General features: G+C 40.5%; 10 non-coding genes across 10 annotated transcripts; all 10 read left to right on the top strand.

Annotated features, from left to right (window-relative positions):
- The first annotated feature begins 5,508 nt into the window (after window positions 1–5,508).
- On the top strand, window positions 5,509–5,590 carry trnal-uag (transfer RNA leucine (anticodon UAG)). The gene has a single exon. It is a non-coding gene; the product is annotated as a tRNA-Leu (tRNA).
- A 1,341-nt stretch (window positions 5,591–6,931) lies between these two features.
- trnam-cau (transfer RNA methionine (anticodon CAU)) lies at window positions 6,932–7,003 on the top strand. The gene has a single exon. It is a non-coding gene; the product is annotated as a tRNA-Met (tRNA).
- A 254-nt stretch (window positions 7,004–7,257) lies between these two features.
- trnal-uag (transfer RNA leucine (anticodon UAG)) lies at window positions 7,258–7,339 on the top strand. The gene has a single exon. It is a non-coding gene; the product is annotated as a tRNA-Leu (tRNA).
- A 1,416-nt stretch (window positions 7,340–8,755) lies between these two features.
- Window positions 8,756–8,837, top strand: trnal-uag (transfer RNA leucine (anticodon UAG)). Its single transcript has one exon. It is a non-coding gene; the product is annotated as a tRNA-Leu (tRNA).
- An 858-nt stretch (window positions 8,838–9,695) lies between these two features.
- Window positions 9,696–9,767, top strand: trnam-cau (transfer RNA methionine (anticodon CAU)). The gene has a single exon. It is a non-coding gene; the product is annotated as a tRNA-Met (tRNA).
- A 254-nt stretch (window positions 9,768–10,021) lies between these two features.
- trnal-uag (transfer RNA leucine (anticodon UAG)) lies at window positions 10,022–10,103 on the top strand. Its single transcript has one exon. It is a non-coding gene; the product is annotated as a tRNA-Leu (tRNA).
- Window positions 10,104–10,961: 858 nt separating this feature from the next.
- Window positions 10,962–11,033, top strand: trnam-cau (transfer RNA methionine (anticodon CAU)). Its single transcript has one exon. It is a non-coding gene; the product is annotated as a tRNA-Met (tRNA).
- Window positions 11,034–11,287: 254 nt separating this feature from the next.
- trnal-uag (transfer RNA leucine (anticodon UAG)) lies at window positions 11,288–11,369 on the top strand. The gene has a single exon. It is a non-coding gene; the product is annotated as a tRNA-Leu (tRNA).
- A 1,341-nt stretch (window positions 11,370–12,710) lies between these two features.
- Window positions 12,711–12,782, top strand: trnam-cau (transfer RNA methionine (anticodon CAU)). The gene has a single exon. It is a non-coding gene; the product is annotated as a tRNA-Met (tRNA).
- Window positions 12,783–13,036: 254 nt separating this feature from the next.
- trnal-uag (transfer RNA leucine (anticodon UAG)) lies at window positions 13,037–13,118 on the top strand. Its single transcript has one exon. It is a non-coding gene; the product is annotated as a tRNA-Leu (tRNA).
- The last annotated feature ends 182 nt before the right edge of the window (window positions 13,119–13,300 follow it).

The following is a 13,300-nucleotide window of genomic DNA, read 5'->3' as shown; positions in this document are numbered from 1 at the left end:
TTGACTATATATAGTCGACAGTGTTTCCCTTTTGTTAAATCACTCATAACGGAAAGAGCTCACTAGACTTCATGATAAGAGGCTGTCCACTGTGCTGAAGGTGCCTTGCCCTTCCCCGTGTGTCATCTGTCTGATTGTCTCCCCTAATCACCGATTGTGTTCACCTGGTGGTCCCTTCCCTCCATGTGTTCCATTAGTCTGTGTTTTCCCTTGTCTCGGTCCAGTGTGTTTGACCCCGTCACCATACCAGCCCATATTCTTGTATTCACCGCAGCCACAGCTTGCCTTGTCTCGCCTTTTTGAGTTTTCCTCGCAAGAGTGATTTTTCTTTGTAACTTTATAGTGTAACGCTAGTATTTAGTTTCATAGTTTTTCTAGATAGCAGTTTTGTTTTCCTCTGGTTGGAGTGATTTTGTGTTCTATTTTTATCATTTTAGTCTCTTCTAGGTTTTACGGAGCGGTTTGCAGATTCTTTATCATTTACCATCAGGTTTGGTTCCTCCCTTTTGGAGCGCCTTTTGTTGGTTAGAAATTCCTTTTGTTAGTTTTTTCCCCGTGTCAAGTTAGGTAAAATTCATAGTTTAGGATTTGTTAGTTTTTCTGATTAGTGTAGTTAGGTTCCTGTGCTTTTCCTCCTTTTAGAGCAACTTTTATTTTATTAGAGTTCTCAGCTCGGCTTCAGGAGTTTTTGTAGCACTGTGTTTTTTCACTCTGTTGAAGATTTCTCTTGCTTCATAAATAAAGAGAACTTAAGTACACCTGCACTGCGTCTGAATACTGCCTTGAGCCCGGCCCGACAAAAATCACAGCGAAAATAAAAAAGTTAATCTTACGTGAAAACCCTGACTGTGTGTATGTTGACGACCTGCCTCAAATTTCTCTCTCTTTCTCTCTCTGTCTCTCTCTCTCTCTCTCTTTAAAATAATCTTGCTTCTTTCCCAATTATCTGTTTTTCTTGGTATGCATTTCCTAATCGCTAAGTCAGCATTTATCACAGTCAGAATGGACACAATTGAGAGGATAAGACCCAGGTTGAAGCATACTGTACTTTTATTCTGAAGAGCGAATGGCTGAATGAGCCTTTATCATCCCCTATAGTCTTAAATTCTCTGTCCTCTCTTGATCTCTCCATTCATTCCTTCTCCATTTCCTCTTCTCCGTCTGTTACTCCCTTTATCTTTTCTTCACTTGTCACAATAACTCAGCTTTAGTTGAAAACAATGAATTGTACATTTTAAAATGGAGGGGAATTAAAATGGCCTCAAGAGAGCCTCAACAATCAAAGAGCAAAGTTAACCTAGGAAAAGAGTGATTGCCAGTTTGATCTCATTACTGTGACTGGAAAGGGCAGATGTTCATCTTGTGCTACTTTGATACTCTCTCAAGGGATGTTGTTTTATTCAGACTGTAGAAGCAGGTCATGATCTGAAATAATTAACCTTTTGTTGAAAGTGCTCTCTTTTAGATATTTTGTGAATGCATTTGCAAGTAATTGTTATTTTTGTATACCAATGATGCTCTGTAGCAGTGATGTTCTGGGTGAATATAATTTGAATAAATATCACTCGATGAGGAGAACAAAGGCAGTTTTAGCCTTTAATTATTAGGCTTTTGACTCAGACCCCTAACAAATATGATATTTCTTCTTACAAACTCTGCCTTTCTGACAAGTTGTTTTTGAACGTCTGAACAGGATTTCACAGCACTGGCTGGCTCAGAACCATGGCTTAAGATATGAAGTTTTTTTATTTTCAGAAAAGAAAAATATATTAAACTGGAACTGTTCATTATGTTCCTACAGAACACATCATTATTCATTGACCAAGTTTATGATGAAAAATAAAAGAAAGCCACAATCAGATGGTTGGCAAAAATTAGCAAATTATGAAAGATTGGATTAAAGATCAATCATTTTTCTTTACTTTAATTTTAATGTTCTATAGATAAGATTCTATTGTTACCATATATTTTCCTGTTTTTCTGTTCTGGCTGTCATGGAGTTAATAGTTTAAATATGGAAATGGCTGATTTATACATTCAACATATGTATGCCTTTTTATGTTTGTCTTTTCTTTGTGGGGGGGTTTGGGGGTGCAGGTTACGGGCGTGATTTGTTGCAGGCCTGATTCCTCAACTTGCTCTTCCCACATCTTTTTTTCTGTTTTTCCTTAGGACCCTTGTTTACTTGTATGTCTTTTATGTAAATGTGTTTCAAATAAAAAAAAAAAAAAGAAAGATATGAAGTGGACAGATACAAGGGTATAAATTTGGTTTCCCAAGTGGGGACTGATAGGTCCTATATTAGGTTTCCTTTATAGATGTGGTACGTTCAGATAACACATTATGCTCTGAGTAATGTGTTCCTTTCAGTATACAGTCCCAACAATGAAAAAATTAATTTTAAAAAAAATTTACCGTGGCCCTGAAGTGCAAATCACAACGGCAAATCAAAAAACACAACAACAAAACAGAAAACACAACGGCAAAACAGAAAACACAACGACAAATCAAAAAACACAACGGCAAATCAAAAAAACACAACGGCAAATCAAAAAACACAACAACAAAACAGAAAACACAACCGCAAATCAAAAAACACAACAGCAATTCAAAAAACAACGGCAAATCACAAAACACAACAACAAAACAGAAAACACAACAACAAATCAAAAAACACAACAACAAATCAAAAAACACAACGGCAAATCAAAAAACACAACAACAAATCAAAAAACACAACAACAAATCAAAAAACACAACGGCAAATCAAAAAACACAACAACAAATCAAAAAACACAACAGCAAATCAAAAAACACAACGGCAAATCAAAAAACACAACAACAAATCAAAAAACACAACAGCAAATCAAAAAACACAACGGCAAATCAAAAAACACAACAACAAATCAAAAAACACAACAACAAATCAAAAAACACAACGGCAAATCAAAAAACACAACAACAAATCAAAAAACACAACAACAAATCAAAAAACACAACAACAAAGCAGAAAACACAACGGCACATCAAAAAACACAACAACAAAACAGAAAACACAACGGCAAAACAGAAAACACAACAACAAATCAAAAAACACAACAACAAATCAAAAAACACAACAACAAATCAAAAAACACAACGGCAAATCAAAAAACACAACAACAAAACAGAAAACACAACGGCAAATCAAAAAACACAACAACAAAACAGAAAACACAACGGCAAATCAAAAAACACAACAACAAATCAAAAAACACAACGGCAAATCAAAAAACACAACAACAAATCAAAAAACACAACAACAAATCAAAAAACACAACAACAAAGCAGAAAACACAATGGCAAATCAAAAAACACAACAACAAATCAAAAAACACAACAACAAAACAGAAACGACAATGACATTAACCAAACCGGGTACTTTCGGGTGACATGAATCGTCGCTGATTGGACGAAGTAAACCTGGCTGCAGCCTGCAGTTCGGGGCGGAGCTCAACGGACGTTGAGCTGGGTGGAGTCAAATGTAGAGCTGGAGGAGTATGTTAGATTTACTCAACGGCACCACTTATTGATGACAGCCGCGAAGCACTGTTCGGTTGTTATTATTGGCAGCATATAAACAAATAAGGAGCATATATATATTCAACCCATTCTCATTCCCAAAGCGTAATATACCGACGATTTGTCACTGCCCTAGACGTATCATACTGACGCAAAGGGTACCCTTCCACGTCTGTGTGAAACGCTCTGGGTTCTCAATTGACTCCAATATAAACCCGCTCGCGGCGCTGAGAAACGCTTAGAGCAGAGGCTACAGCCGTCTATTCACTCCAATAATATCCCGACCACGGCCCTCCATGACGCTGCCAGCGACAATCTGATTGGAGAACCGAGGACCCCGTGCACGGAAGTATTTTTCTCCCTATTTTAAGGATTTCTTTTAATGACATCGTCAACATTTCTCAACACAAACACATCAAAGTCTCACTGATAATTCAACAATAAAATAGCTTCATGTTGTGGCTCTCAGTATCAATTTTTTCTCCTTCGATTCTGAGAAATAAACTTTTATTTCGTTTGTTTTACGGCACTCCGCTGGCGGACATTTCTCTCATTTTTAGTGAAAAAAAAAAAATATTTTGACTTTGTTTCTGCATAAAAATGGATTTTGATTACATTTCTAGCGAGAAATATATGTTTTATTTTCTTAATATTCACTCAGTGAATGTACATAATCACTTTGTGGCGAAGATCTCACCAGAAAAAGACGATCCGCTGTGTTTTATTTTGAAATCTGTTTTATTTTGTAATCTACCGTATGTGCTGAGCAATCCTACCGGATGTGGTCCGATCCTACCGGATGGTACGATCTCATTGATCATCTTCACTGTAAATGGCCCGGACTCTGCTCTCCTGTTTTAGTTAAAATATCTTCATTAAACAAACATAACAAACATTGTTGTCTTTTTTTAGCATAGATAATATACATACAGTATAATTATTTATTAGACAGTGTGTGATATTCGATATATTGGGTAGAAATAGGTTTTCACAACCCTAATATGGAAGAACTACAAAATGTTTTTTCTAATGTCGACATAAGTACTGAAGAGAGGTCTAGGGAGTTGTAGTTTTTTTTAATAAAACAGGGTTTCTCCTAAAATTGGAAGTTGGAAATACTTAATTGGCTTTCCAGGGGTTTGAGGGGATGTCGATCACATTTTTGGCATCAGAATCTAAATATTGTCTTGTTCAATGGGGGATTTTTTATTTTTTCAGCATATCCTAAAGCCCCCCCACTCCCACTGTCTTGTGACTCTCCATTTAACCACGTTGTCATCACCCACCACGACATCAGACACTGAGTGCAGCACAGCAGACACTGAGATCCTGTCGACTAGAAGAGCATCACCATCGCTAAGACAACAGTGGCCAGAATTCTTTGATGTACTTAACTTTGCAAACTGTGAGCTGCTCGAATTTTGGATCTCTGAGTCCCACTATTTGTAAAACACCGATTTTCAGGTACCAGAAGCTGAACCGAAGAGCTGTGGGTTGGCTAAAGACACTGCTTGTCTGGGCTTATTTTAGCTTTGTAAAGTGTGAGCTGCTCAAATTTTGGATTTCTGAGTCCAACTATTTGTCAAACAGAGATTTTCAGGTCCCAGACCCAGAACAGAAGAGCAGAGTGGCGCAGCAGAAGCGTGCTGGGCCCATAACCCACAGGTCGATGGATCGAAACCATCCTCTGCTAGTTAGCAATGATTTGGGCTGGCTAATCTCAATGCTTGCCTGACTGTTGCCTTGTATGTTCACATTGACATGTTTTCACTTGGTTCCCAAGAAAAACCTGTTATTTTCCACAAAACTCACATCACATTTGTTTTATATGGACTTAACCGTCATTTGATGGATATCATTATTCACCCAGTGAAACATAAACCCAAGGTGCTGATTTACCCTCTCCACATGGTCCGTCTTTGAAGTCATGATATTTGTGCGTTTTCAGGTAGTGTGGCTGAGTAGTCTAAGGCGCTGGATTTAGGCTCCAGTCTCTCAGGAGGCGTGGGTTCAAATCCCACCACTGCCATTTGCTATAGTAAGCCCTTGGGTGAATGTCATATAAACCTCTTATTAGCATAGCTACGTGTAGCTTGGCCTTGATTATCCTGTGCAACTCAACTTGAACTGTGAAGCAACAGATATTACCAAACAGATAGGAGAAAACATGATTGGCTCTATGTCCACTGCTCTCTTTCCATTAATACTTACCTCGTCTTCTTTTCAGATGACTGAGCATCCAATGCGACAAGTGTGAAAAGTGACAGGCCTTCAGTGCTCAATTGGACACCATTGGTCCAGAGAAGCTAATGCTAATGGTGATGCTGTACCAATCTGTGACAACTCTTTGCCTTCAAATGAACTCTTTTGTGTATTTGGTCCCTTTTCTGGGCCTACCTTTGAGATTCCTGAAGGGAGTTTGGAAAATAAGTAAAAGGATGTTACTTAACTTTGCAAACTGTGAGCTGCTCAAATTTTGGATCTCTGAGTCCCACTATTTGTAAAACACAGGTTTTCAGGTACCAGAAGCTGAACCGAAGAGCTGTGGGTTGGCTAAAGACACTGCTTGTCTGGGCATATTTTAGCTGCTGTGTGTGTCTGGAGACTTTTCTTGACGTACCTTCAGGATTTGGAAGATAAGTACGAGGATGTTTACTTAACTTTGTAAAGTGTGAGCTGCTCAAATTTTGGATTTTGGAGTCCAACTATTTGTAAAACACAGATTTTCAGGTACCAGAAGCTGAACCGAAGAGCTGTGGGTTGGCTAAAGACACTGCTTGTCTGGGCTTATTTTAGCTTTGTAAAGTGTGAGCTGCTCAAATTTTGGATTTCTGAGTCCAACTATTTGTAAAACACAGGTTTTCAGGTACCAGAAGCTGAACCGAAGAGCTGTGGGTTGGCTAAAGACACTGCTTGTCTGGGCTTATTTTAGCTTTGTAAAGTGTGAGCTGCTCAAATTTTGGATTTTGGAGTCCAACTATTTGTAAAACACAGGTTTTCAGGTACCAGAAGCTGAACCGAAGAGCTGTGGGTTGGCTAAAGACACTGCTTGTCTGGGCATATTTTAGCTGCTGTGTGTGTCTGGAGACTTTTCTTGACGTACCTTCAGGATTTGCAAGATAAGTACGAGGATGTTTACTTAACTTTGTAAAGTGTGAGCTGCTCAAATTTTGGATTTTGGAGTCCAACTATTTGTAAAACACAGATTTTCAGGTACCAGAAGCTGAACCGAAGAGCTGTGGGTTGGCTAAAGACACTGCTTGTCTGGGCTTATTTTAGCTTTGTAAAGTGTGAGCTGCTCAAATTTTGGATTTCTGAGTCCAACTATTTGTAAAACAGAGATTTTCAGGTCCCAGACCCAGAACAGAAGAGCAGAGTGGCGCAGCGGAAGCGTGCTGGGCCCATAACCCAGAGGTCGATGGATCGAAACCATCCTCTGCTAGTTAGCAATGATTTGGGCTGGCTAATCTCCATGCTTGCCTGACTGTTACCTTGTATGTTCAAATTGACATGTTTTCACTTGGTTCCCAAGAAAAACCTGTTATTTTCCACAAAACTCACATCACATTTGTTTTATATGGACTTAACCTTCATTTGATGGATATCATTATTCGCCCAGTGAAACATAAACCCAAGGTGCTGATTTACCCTCTCCACATGGTCCGTCTTTGAAGTCATGATATTTGTGCATTTTCAGGTAGTGTGGCCGAGTGGTCTAAGGCGCTGGATTTAGGCTCCAGTCTCTCAGGAGGCATGGGTTCAAATCCCACCACTGCCATTTGCTATAGTAAGCCCTTGGGTGAATGTCATATAAACCTCTTATTAGCATAGCTACGTGTAGCTTGGCCTTGGTTATCCTGTGCAACTCAACTTGAACTGTGAAGCAACAGATATTACCAAACAGATAGGAGAAAACATGATTGGCTCTATGTCCACTGCTCTCTTTCCATTAATACTTACCTTGTCTTCTTTTCAGATGACTGAGCATCCAATGCGACAAGTGTGAAAAGTGACAGGCCTTCAGTGCTCAATTGGACACCATTGGTCCAGAGAAGCTAATGCTAATGGTGATGCTGTACCAATCTGTGACAACTCTTTGCCTTCAAATGAACTCTTTTGTGTATTTGGTCCCTTTTCTGGGCCTACCTTTGAGATTCCTGAAGAGAGTTTGGAAAATAAGTAAAAGAATGTTACTTAAATTTGCAAACTGTGAGCTGCTCAAATTTTGGATCTCTGAGTCCCACTATTTGTAAAACACAGGTTTTCAGGTACCAGAAGCTGAACCGAAGAGCTGTGGGTTGGCTAAAGACACTGCTTGTCTGGGCATATTTTAGCTGCTGTGTGTGTCTGGAGACTTTTCTTGACGTACCTTCAGGATTTGGAAGATAAGTACGAGGATGTTTACTTAACTTTGTAAAGTGTGAGCTGCTCAAATTTTGGATTTTGGAGTCCAACTATTTGTAAAACACAGATTTTCAGGTACCAGAAGCTGAACCGAAGAGCTGTGGGTTGGCTAAAGACACTGCTTGTCTGGGCTTATTTTAGCTTTGTAAAGTGTGAGCTGCTCAAATTTTGGATTTCTGAGTCCAACTATTTGTAAAACAGAGATTTTCAGGTCCCAGACCCAGAACAGAAGAGCAGAGTGGCGCAGCGGAAGCGTGCTGGGCCCATAACCCAGAGTTCCAACTATTTGTAAAACACAGATTTTCAGGTACCAGAAGCTGAACCGAAGAGCTGTGGGTTGGCTAAAGACACTGCTTGTCTGGGCTTATTTTAGCTTTGTAAAGTGTGAGCTGCTCAAATTTTGGATTTCTGAGTCCAACTATTTGTAAAACAGAGATTTTCAGGTCCCAGACCCAGAACAGAAGAGCAGAGTGGCGCAGCGGAAGCGTGCTGGGCCCATAAACCAGAGGTCGATGGATCGAAACCATCCTCTGCTAGTTAGCAATGATTTGGGCTGGCTAATCTCCATGCTTGCCTGACTGTTACCTTGTATGTTCAAATTGACATGTTTTCACTTGGTTCCCAAGAAAAACCTGTTATTTTCCACAAAACTCACATCACATTTGTTTTATATGGACTTTACCTTCATTTGATTGATATCATTATTCGCCCAGTGAAACATAAACCCAAGGTGCTGATTTACCCTCTCCACATGGTCCGTCTTTGAAGTCATGATATTTGTGCGTTTTCAGGTAGTGTGGCCGAGTGGTCTAAGGCGCTGGATTTAGGCTCCAGTCTCTCAGGAGGCGTGGGTTCAAATCCCACCACTGCCATTTGCTATAGTAAGCCCTTGGGTGAATGTCATATAAACCTCTTATTAGCATAGCTATGTGTAGCTTGGCCTTGGTTATCCTGTGCAACTCAACTTGAACTGTGAAGCAACAGATATTACCAAACAGATAGGAGAAAGCATGATTGGCACTATGTCCACTGCTCTCTTTCCATTAATACTTACCTTGTCTTCTTTTCAGATGACTGAGCATCCAATGCGACAAGTGTGAAAAGTGACAGGCCTTCAGTGCTCAATTGGACACCATTGGTCCAGAGAAGCTAATGCTAATGGTGATGCTGTACCAATCTGTGACAACTCTTTGCCTTCAAATGAACTCTTTTGTGTATTTGGTCCCTTTTCTGGGCCCACCTTTGAGATTCCTGAAGGGAGTTTGGAAAATAAGTAAAAGAATGTTACTTAACTTTGCAAACTGTGAGCTGCTCAAATTTTGGATCTCTGAGTCCCACTATTTGTAAAACACAGGTTTTCAGGTACCAGAAGCTGAACCGAAGAGCTGTGGGTTGGCTAAAGACACTGCTTGTCTGGGCATATTTTAGCTGCTGTGTGTATCTGGAGACTTTTCTTGACGTACCTTCAGGATTTGGAAGATAAGTACGAGGATGTTTACTTAACTTTGTAAAGTGTGAGCTGCTCAAATTTTGGATTTTGGAGTCCAACTATTTGTAAAACACAGATTTTCAGGTACCAGAAGCTGAACCGAAGAGCTGTGGGTTGGCTAAAGACACTGCTTGTCTGGGCTTATTTTAGCTTTGTAAAGTGTGAGCTGCTCAAATTTTGGATTTCTGAGTCCAACTATTTGTAAAACAGAGATTTTCAGGTCCCAGACCCAGAACAGAAGAGCAGAGTGGCGCAGCGGAAGCGTGCTGGGCCCATAACCCAGAGGTCGATGGATCGAAACCATCCTCTGCTAGTTAGCAATGATTTGGGCTGGCTAATCTCCATGCTTGCCTGACTGTTACCTTGTATGTTCAAATTGACGTGTTTTCACTTGGTTCCCAAGAAAAACCTGTTATTTTCCACAAAACTCACATCACATTTGTTTTATATGGACTTAACCTTCATTTGATGGATATCATTATTCGCCCAGTGAAACATAAACCCAAGGTGCTGATTTACCCTCTCCACATGGTCCGTCTTTGAAGTCATGATATTTGTGCATTTTCAGGTAGTGTGGCCGAGTGGTCTAAGGCGCTGGATTTAGGCTCCAGTCTCTCAGGAGGCATGGGTTCAAATCCCACCACTGCCATTTGCTATAGTAAGCCCTTGGGTGAATGTCATATAAACCTCTTATTAGCATAGCTACGTGTAGCTTGGCCTTGGTTATCCTGTGCAACTCAACTTGAACTGTGAAGCAACAGATATTACCAAACAGATAGGAGAAAACATGATTGGCTCTATGTCCACTGCTCTCTTTCCATTAATACTTACCTTGTCTTCTTTTCAGATGACTGAGCATCCAATGCGACAAGTGTGAAAAGTGACAGGCCTTCAGTGCTCAATTGGACACCATTGGTCCAGAGAAGCTAATGCTAATGGTGATGCTGTACCAATCTGTGACAACTCTTTGCCTTCAAATGAACTCTTTTGTGTATTTGGTCCCTTTTCTGGGCCTACCTTTGAGATTCCTGAAGAGAGTTTGGAAAATAAGTAAAAGAATGTTACTTAACTTTGCAAACTGTGAGCTGCTCAAATTTTGGATCTCTGAGTCCCACTATTTGTAAAACACAGGTTTTCAGGTACCAGAAGCTGAACCGAAGAGCTGTGGGTTGGCTAAAGACACTGCTTGTCTGGGCATATTTTAGCTGCTGTGTGTGTCTGGAGACTTTTCTTGACGTACCTTCAGGATTTGGAAGATAAGTACGAGGATGTTTACTTAACTTTGTAAAGTGTGAGCTGCTCAAATTTTGGATTTTGGAGTCCAACTATTTGTAAAACACAGATTTTCAGGTACCAGAAGCTGAACCGAAGAGCTGTGGGTTGGCTAAAGACACTGCTTGTCTGGGCTTATTTTAGCTTTGTAAAGTGTGAGCTGCTCAAATTTTGGATTTCTGAGTCCAACTATTTGTAAAACAGAGATTTTCAGGTCCCAGACCCAGAACAGAAGAGCAGAGTGGCGCAGCGGAAGCGTGCTGGGCCCATAACCCAGAGGTCGATGGATCGAAACCATCCTCTGCTAGTTAGCAATGATTTGGGCTGGCTAATCTCCATGCTTGCCTGACTGTTACCTTGTATGTTCAAATTGACATGTTTTCACTTGGTTCCCAAGAAAAACCTGTTATTTTCCACAAAACTCACATCACATTTGTTTTATATGGACTTAACCTTCATTTGATGGATATCATTATTCGCCCAGTGAAACATAAACCCAAGGTGCTGATTTACCCTCTCCACATGGTCCGTCTTTCAAGTCATGATATTTATGCATTTTCAGGTAGTGTGGCCGAGTGGTCTAAAGCGCTGGATTTAGGCTCCAGTCTCTCAGGAGGCATGGGTTCAAATCCCACCACTGCCATTTGCTATAGTAAGCCCTTGGGTGAATGTCATATAAACCTCTTATTAGCATAGCTACGTGTAGCTTGGCCTTGGTTATCCTGTGCAACTCAACTTGAACTGTGAAGCAACAGATATTACCAAACAGATAGGAGAAAACATGATTGGCTCTATGTCCACTGCTCTCTTTCCATTAATACTTACCTTGTCTTCTTTTCAGATGACTGAGCATCCAATGCGACAAGTGTGAAAAGTGACAGGCCTTCAGTGCTCAATTGGACACCATTGGTCCAGAGAAGCTAATGCTAATGGTGATGCTGTACCAATCTGTGACAACTCTTTGCCTTCAAATGAACTCTTTTGTGTATTTGGTCCCTTTTCTGGGCCTACCTTTGAGATTCCTGAAGGGAGTTTGGAAAATAAGTAAAAGAATGTTACTTAACTTTGCGAACTGTGAGCTGCTCAAATTTTGGATCTCTGAGTCCCACTATTTGTAAAACACAGGTTTTCAGGTACCAGAAGCTGAACCGAAGAGCTGTGGGTTGGCTAAAGACACTGCTTGTCTGGGCATATTTTAGCTGCTGTGTGTATCTGGAGACTTTTCTTGACGTACCTTCAGGATTTGGAAGATAAGTACGAGGATGTTTACTTAACTTTGTAAAGTGTGAGCTGCTCAAATTTTGGATTTTGGAGTCCAACTATTTGTAAAACACAGATTTTCAGGTACCAGAAGCTGAACCGAAGAGCTGTGGGTTGGCTAAAGACACTGCTTGTCTGGGCTTATTTTAGCTTTGTAAAGTGTGAGCTGCTCAAATTTTGGATTTCTGAGTCCAACTATTTGTAAAACACAGGTTTTCAGGTACCAGAAGCAGAACCGAAGAGCTGTGGGTTGGCTAAAGACACTGCTTGTCTGGGCTTATTTTAGCTTTGTAAAGTGTGAGCTGCTCAAATTTTGGATTTTGGAGTCCAACTATTTGTAAAACACAGGTTTTCAGGTACCAGAAGCTGAACCGAAGAGCTGTGGGTTGGCTAAAGACACTGCTTGTCTGGGCATATTTTAGCTGCTGTGTGTATCTGGAGACTTTTCTTGACGTACCTTCAGGATTTGGAAGATAAGTACGAGGATGTTTACTTAACTTTGTAAAGTGTGAGCTGCTCAAATTTTGGATTTTGGAGTCCAACTATTTGTAAAACACAGATTTTCAGGTACCAGAAGCTGAACCGAAGAGCTGTGGGTTGGCTAAAGACACTGCTTGTCTGGGCTTATTTTAGCTTTGTAAAGTGTGAGCTGCTCAAATTTTGGATTTCTGAGTCCAACTATTTGTAAAACAGAGATTTTCAGGTCCCAGACCCAGAACAGAAGAGCAGAGTGGCGCAGCGGAAGCGTGCTGGGCCCATAACCCAGAGGTCGATGGATCGAAACCATCCTCTGCTAGTTAGCAATGATTTGGGCTGGCTAATCTCCATGCTTGCCTGACTGTTACCTTGTATGTTCAAATTGACGTGTTTTCACTTGGTTCCCAAGAAAAACCTGTTATTTTCCACAAAACTCACATCACATTTGTTTTATATGGACTTAACCTTCATTTGATGGATATCATTATTCGCCCAGTGAAACATAAACCCAAGGTGCTGATTTACCCTCTCCACATGGTCCGTCTTTGAAGTCATGATATTTGTGCATTTTCAGGTAGTGTGGCCGAGTGGTCTAAGGCGCTGGATTTAGGCTCCAGTCTCTCAGGAGGCATGGGTTCAAATCCCACCACTGCCATTTGCTATAGTAAGCCCTTGGGTGAATGTCATATAAACCTCTTATTAGCATAGCTACGTGTAGCTTGGCCTTGGTTATCCTGTGCAACTCAACTTGAACTGTGAAGCAACAGATATTACCAAACAGATAGGAGAAAACATGATTGGCTCTATGTCCACTGCTCTCTTTCCATTAATACTTAC

This window comes from Centropristis striata, chromosome 17 (genome assembly GCF_030273125.1).
Source record: "Centropristis striata isolate RG_2023a ecotype Rhode Island chromosome 17, C.striata_1.0, whole genome shotgun sequence".
Classification (NCBI taxonomy): domain Eukaryota; kingdom Metazoa; phylum Chordata; class Actinopteri; order Perciformes; family Serranidae; genus Centropristis; species Centropristis striata.
Note: the sequence above shows the minus strand (reverse complement) of the source record. Positions and strands in the feature narration are given on the sequence as shown.